Genomic DNA, 7,096 nt, shown 5'->3' with positions numbered 1-7,096 from the left:
TAGACTCCAATTAAATGTTTTATGTGAACCAATTAGACATTGGTTCTCTTAGGTGTAAACACTATGACTACTGTGCGCGAGCTGAAGCGGGTCGCAAAACAGAGAGGTGTGATCGGGTATTCTCGAATGCGGAAGTCAGCATTGTTGAGATTACTAGGTTTAGAAGCCCCTCCTATGGTAACACAATTAAAAGCTCAAGCAAAACAGCTTGGATACACGGGTTATTCAAACCTGGGGAGAGCCGAGGCACACGATTTGGGTTTAGGTGGGTATTCCCGTATGAGAAAACCACAGCTTGTAGAATTATTACGACAGAATAGAGCTATTGACCTACAGTTTGTGCGCACTGAGCGTGCTGTAGGCAACTATTTGAGAGGTTGGCGCATGCACGTTGATAGAAACATAGACATTACAGATATCAAGCCTCTGATAGCTGATAAGGTCAACCAGGAACTAAATAACCTAGGAAGTATCAAGTTTCAGATCACAGTGAAAATGTCGCTCGATAAGCAGGTTGGGGGTCTCACAGGGACCACTGAGTATGTTCAGCCTTACTTCCGAGGTAAACAAGAGGTTGTCACACATACAGAGACCATTGACGCATCAATCGATACCAGTTTTCAGCAGATACGAGAATACCTAGAACGCTACACACACTTGGGGTCCGGGTGGGCTGTAGATAAAATCGATAATGTCTATCTAGACATAGATAACTACGTGCCGTTCAGAGGCGGGTCATACCTAGCCTTGCCCCCCTACTATAGGAACAAAAATGCCATAGTAAACGTTAAGAATAGAGGAAACGATTGCCTGAGGTTAGCTATCAGGTCAGCCTTATTTCCAGCTGACACTAATCCGAACAGGCCTTCTAATTATCCTCAGGATGATGGGCTCAACTGGGATGGTATAGATGAACCCACCCCCATATCCCAGATCACTAAAGTAGAAAAACAGAATAATCTGGCTATAAATGTCTTTGGGCACGAAGGTAACACAACAATAGTACACAGGGTCAGCCCGGTGAAGGATCGACAAGTTATTAATATATTCATGATCCAGCGAGGTGACAAGTATAACTACACATGGATAAAACACTTTAGCAGGCTGTTGTATGACCAATCGGCACACAGAGAAAAGACCCACTTCTGTGAACGATGCCTACATGGCTTCACACGAGCTGATTTATTAGAATCCCACTGTGAGGATTGCCAAGGTGTGGGGCAGACGGCCATACGAGTCGACATGCCTAAGGAAGGTGATAATATCCTAAAATTCGGTAACCACAAGAACCAAATGTCTGTGCCTTATATCATATACGCCGACTTCGAAGCCTTGGTTTCCCCCACACAAGAGCATAAAGCCTGTGGGTTTGGATACATTGTCGTCCGTTGTGACGGGGAAACGAAAGCTCCGGTAGTGTATAGGGGTCCTGACGCGGCTGAAAGGTTTCTAAAGTGTTTGCAGGAGGAAGAAAAAATTATTAGGAATGCATTGTATAGAATCGCTCCCATGCGTATGACCCGAGTCGACAGGCTAGCTCACGCTAGTAGCACTAACTGTCACGTGTGTGACTCACCACTTAACGGTGATTCGGTGAGAGATCACTGCCACATAACTGGTAAGTATAGAGGCGCCGCTCACAGCGCGTGCAACCTCAAGCTTAAAATCAACCCTAAGACAATAAACATCCCCGTTGTCTTTCACAACTTGAGAGGGTACGACTCACACTTGATCATGCAGGCCATCGCGAAAATCGATGGTAATATAACGTGCATCCCCAACAACATGGAGAGATACATCTCCTTCAGTTTAAACGGACTTAGGTTCATTGACTCGTTTCAGTTCCTCCTGTCGTCACTCGACAGTCTGGTCAAGGCCAACAATACCTTCCCTATCACCGATCGATACACAGACGCCGAGACTAGACCCCTGCTTATGAGGAAGGGTGTGTACCCCTATGAGTACATGGATAGTTGGGTCAAGTTCACCGAGACCAGACTACCCCCTATTGACTGCTTTTATAGCAAGCTGAATGAGGCGTCCGTCTCACGAGATGATTACTCGCACGCGACTAACGTATGGAATAAACTGGGTTGTAAGAACCTGGGTGATTATCACGACCTGTACTTGAGGACAGATGTACTGCTGTTAGCCGACGTGTTTGAGACGTTTAGGCGGACGTGTTTCAAGCAGTATAAACTCGACCCCGCATGGTATTACACCAGCCCAGGTCTGTCGTGGGACGCCTTGCTTAAAAAGACCGGAGTTAATTTGGAATTGCTCACAGATTACGACATGCACCTATTCATTGAGAAAGGCTTGCGAGGTGGGATTTCCATGGCATCCAAACGATACGCGAAAGCAAATAATCAATACGTGAAAGGTAACGATCCTAACAAGCCAACCAATCACATTCTCTACCTCGACGCAAACAACCTGTACGGCTGGGCCATGAGCCAGTATCTACCTACAGGGGGATTCGAATGGGTACCCCACGTTGATGTTATGGGGGTTGCACCAGATTCGAACAAAGGGTATATCCTCGAGGTTGACTTAGAGTATACCAAGGAATTACACACATCACACAACAGCTACCCCCTGGCCCCCGAACGTATGAGGGTTAACCCAGACTGGATGTCTGAGTACCAACATAACTTGTTAGGTGGGCGTGTGACAGACGTTGAAAAACTTAATGAATAAGACCAAGTACATCGTTCACTATCGCAACCTACAGCTGTACCTGTCGTTGGGTATGAGGCTGACCAAAATACACAGGGTGCTCATGTTCGACCAGAGCCCATGGATGGAGCCCTACATCAGAATGAACACAGACCTACGAAAAAAAGCCACCAGTGATTTTGAGAAAAATCTCTACAAGCTCATGAACAACTCAGTGTTTGGTAAGACTATGGAGAACCTGAGGAAACGCGTGACCGTGAAGCTGGTTTGGTCGAGTGAGGAAGACAAGCTCAGGAGATTAATAGTCAGTCCGGCATTCAACCGTAGTAAGATATTCACAGACAACCTGGTTGCCCTACACATGAAGAAAAGCCACATAAAATTCAACCGGCCTGTTTACGTGGGGATGAGCATCCTCGATTTATCCAAACACCTGATGTACGACTTTTACTACAACGAGCTCAAGAAACAGTACGGCGACAGGTGTGAAGTGCTGTACACTGACACGGATTCCCTGCTGTTAGAAATTCGAACCGAGGACGTGTACGAGGACATGAAAAAACACCTCGATTTATACGACACCAGCGACTACCCTAAGACCCATACCATACACAGTACGGTAAATAAAAAGGTCCTAGGTAAGATGAAGGACGAGTGTGCTGGCACGCCCATAGCCGAGTACATAGGTTTGAGACCTAAGATGTACTCCATACTGAAAGCCGACAATAGTGAGATCCAGAAGGCTAAGGGGGTTAAGAAGTATGTGGTGAAACAACACATCAAACACGCCAGATTCAAGGAAGCCCTGTTCAAGACCCGTACCTTTAGGCATAAAATGAACACACTTAGAAGTGATGGACATAAGATATACGGACTGACTATAAACAAGACGTCCCTGTCGCCTATGGACACAAAACGTTGGATAGCTATTGATGGGATAAACACATACGCGTATGGACATGAAAAAATTTGAGGCTATTTACTACAGCCCGCGTGGGTACTGGAAAGGAGCTAGCGCAGTAGATAAGCTAGCTAAAATAGCGCGAGTACCCCCGGAGGAAGCCAAAGCGTGGCTTGAAAAACAAGCCCTGTGGCAGATCTATTTGCCGGCACCACGCTACGTGCCTAGAAGGAGGTTCGGTATTAACATACCTAATAGCGTTCACCAGGCAGACCTACTGTTCCTACCCCATGACAAGAGGTACAAGTATGCCTTAACCGTAGTGGACGTAGCCAGTCATTACAAGGAGGCCGAACCCTTGACCACGAAAGATTCGGCCCAGGTAGCCAGAGGATTCGAACGCATATACAAACGCAGCCCGCTGACGTGGCCAACAGAGCTGCAAGTTGACTCCGGACGGGAGTTCATGGGTGCCGTGTCACAACTGCTAGCCAAACACGATACAAAGGTCAGGCGTGGCACGGCCGGAGCCCATCGCAGCCAAGCCATAGTTGAGAGATTTAATAGGACTTTGGCTGAGCGCTTGTTCGGCCATCAGTATGCTAGGGAGATGGTCACCCCTGGAAAACGATCGACTGAATGGGTCACGAGGTTACCCAAGGTGGTGTCGGCAATCAACCATGAAGTCACCCGTCTCACCGGTAAGAAACCGGCAGACGCTATCAAACTAAAATCAATAGTTGCAGAATCGGCCGCTCCATTGCGTGGGAAGGAGAAACAGATACCAGATAGGGCCCTAGTGAGGTATCTATACCAGCCAGGGGAACACGAGGGTGATAGCCGTAAGCGGGCCACCGATCCTATATGGTCAGTCAAAACTTACAACATAGATAAAGTGGATATGAAAGCTGACGAACCTAACTTGTACTACTTGAGGGATGGGCCGGGTAGGGGGTTTGTAAGAGAAGAATTATTGATCGTACCGTACGGCACAGTGTTACCTCCAACACACGTTAAGTAGTAGGGGTAATAGTAGCAAGAGCTAAGGGCCCAACCAAAGCCTTATTTAGTAAATAAGGCTTTGTAGAGACTTTTCTTGAAAGTGTTTTAGAACCCCCATTGTATATACTACTTCCTGTGCTTGGAAAATACGGCGGACAAGTTGGCCACAACATGTGTTTTATTGTAGCTTAGAGGCCAGCCTGTGCCCATGTGTACATGGAATGGCTGTTGATAGCCTGTATGATTTTAAAGAAAATATAACGTTACTATAGAAGTCTATGGGAAAACATTTGGTGTCGTGTAACCTTCAATGGATGGTGATGCAGTTGGTCAAAACATGAATACCTCCGTGGCATCTGGCGGACAGTGTTCCACAAATACCCATGCTGACCCACATCTAGATATGTGTACCGACCTCACTCTCTAGTTTAAACACAACAGTCGTGAAGAACTGAATGATAATTTAAGTAAATCTATATTTATTTCAGCAACTGTAGTACTAATCAGTTCACGGGATAGATCGCGCCTGTTTGTGGTTGGTGTGTGTGTCTAATCAAAACTCTGTATTAAAACAACGTCTGTTCAGGTCAAAGGCAGCGAGGTTATGTTCGTGTTCAAACCTTCTAATTCTTCAGAATCAGCCGAGCGTACATTCACCATACACCCCTTTCCGTAAACTCCAGATGCACTCGTCCAGTCTCAATGCTGCTTATCAGAGAAATTACAAGCCAATCATATAGCGAGTAATGATTGCGTGCTTGGATAAAAACAGTCCCGAGGACTAAAAGCGTTTATGGCATCATGTCATTGTCAAACATCATGAAAAATATGTATTGTCAGATGGAAGTTAAAGAGAACGTAGCTAACAGAATTGTGTTGCCTCACGCGAAGTCTCCAATACATAACGGCTTACACGCGGTGCTTCCGGGTGGTGTGACAATCTTGTGGGCTTGTTTTGGAGATTGTACGTGCGCTTTAGACATTTTTTCAGGAAACATATTCATAAATCTTTACGTTATAACAATACTATTCCATAGCTGAATAATACGATTTGGTCAGGGAGGGTCACATACGTCCCACTACATAGTACGGTTTCAAGGAAGATATCTGTTTCAAGGGGGATAAGTTTCCAATCTCATCTATCGGAGCTTCCGTACACGAGCAACCAAGTTGTGGTTTGTCTAGGTCTGTCAGCACGTTCCTATGTTACACGTGGTCAACGTTTGAGACCGCATCAGTTCCCTCCCACACTGAGCTAACGCGCAGATACAGATTTAGTAGAGTTCAAAGCCGGGATAAACCAAACTCATTCACTCACATACTCAGTCATATTCGTTACTCTGCTTGGATTTTCAAATAGCTCTACTGCCTTATGGATACCTCGGGAGAGATTAAGGCTAAGGGAATAGAGCCTAACAGCAAATCAGGAACCGGAGTCCCCAAGGCTTCTCGACGGTGCAGAAACCATTCGTACTGGCAACTGCCTTTCCATTGGACCATTTCCACGACGCAGAGAGGGGGTAACAGTGTTTCCTCCATATGCACCTACCCCGACCCTTGTACAATGGAAAGGTCACTACATCTTCGCTACGCAGCGTCGATATAACAAGGGAAGCAGCAGTCTACCGGTTATAAGTCATCTGCTTGATTGGTGTAGAGCTGGACGCCAGGAGTTGGTTACCGCCTGCCTTAAGCCTTAAGGTACTGCCTCGCCACGGTCCCTTAATCTCACTGGGTGCGTGGGGTTTAGGGTGAAAATTGACAAGTGGATCAACAACCTGTCCATCAAGCAACAGCCAAAAAAGAACAAAAACAAAACGAGAAAGGAAAAGACAAAGTCTTCTGCCCTGAAGTTAGGCACTTAGAATATCACGACAAAGCCATTAGGTTTCTCTGAGAAATCAATGACACCTGTAAAACAGCTATCATCGACTGGGAAATGAGCAGATTGAAGATGGACATCGTCGCCCTACAGGAAACTAGGCTCCCAGGTTCAGGGTCTGCGAAAGAGAAGGACTTCTTCTCCTGGAATCTGTCATCCCACCTACAAGAGGATCAGAAAGAATCCTGCCCCAAACTGTTGCTGGACCAGCCATCCTCATCAGCGCCTACGATCCATCTATCACTTCTACCACTGATGTCAAAGACATCTATGACAAACTCTCGAAAACAGCCTTCAAATCCCCTGAGGCACCCGCAGCAAAGTCCAGATCGCCAGGCGCTGTGCAAACGACTACTGACTCCAACACTGCTCCATGATACAGATCGCAGCAATCACCAGCAACATCAACCGGATGTATGATGGAATCAAACAGGCCCTAGGCTCCAGCAAGAAGAAATCACCCCTCTGAAATCCTCCGCAGGTGAAAAAATCAATGACCGAGCACAACAGATGGAACACTGGGTAGAGCACTACTCCAAGCCGTATGCTAGGGATAACTGGGTGTCTGTAGACGCCTTGGATGCTGCTGAGTGCTTACCTGTGCTTGAGGAACTGCACGTCCAACCCTGAAA

The sequence above is a fragment of the Haliotis asinina genome, chromosome 4 (genome assembly GCF_037392515.1).
Source record: "Haliotis asinina isolate JCU_RB_2024 chromosome 4, JCU_Hal_asi_v2, whole genome shotgun sequence".
Classification (NCBI taxonomy): domain Eukaryota; kingdom Metazoa; phylum Mollusca; class Gastropoda; order Lepetellida; family Haliotidae; genus Haliotis; species Haliotis asinina.
This window is presented reverse-complemented; position numbering follows the sequence as displayed.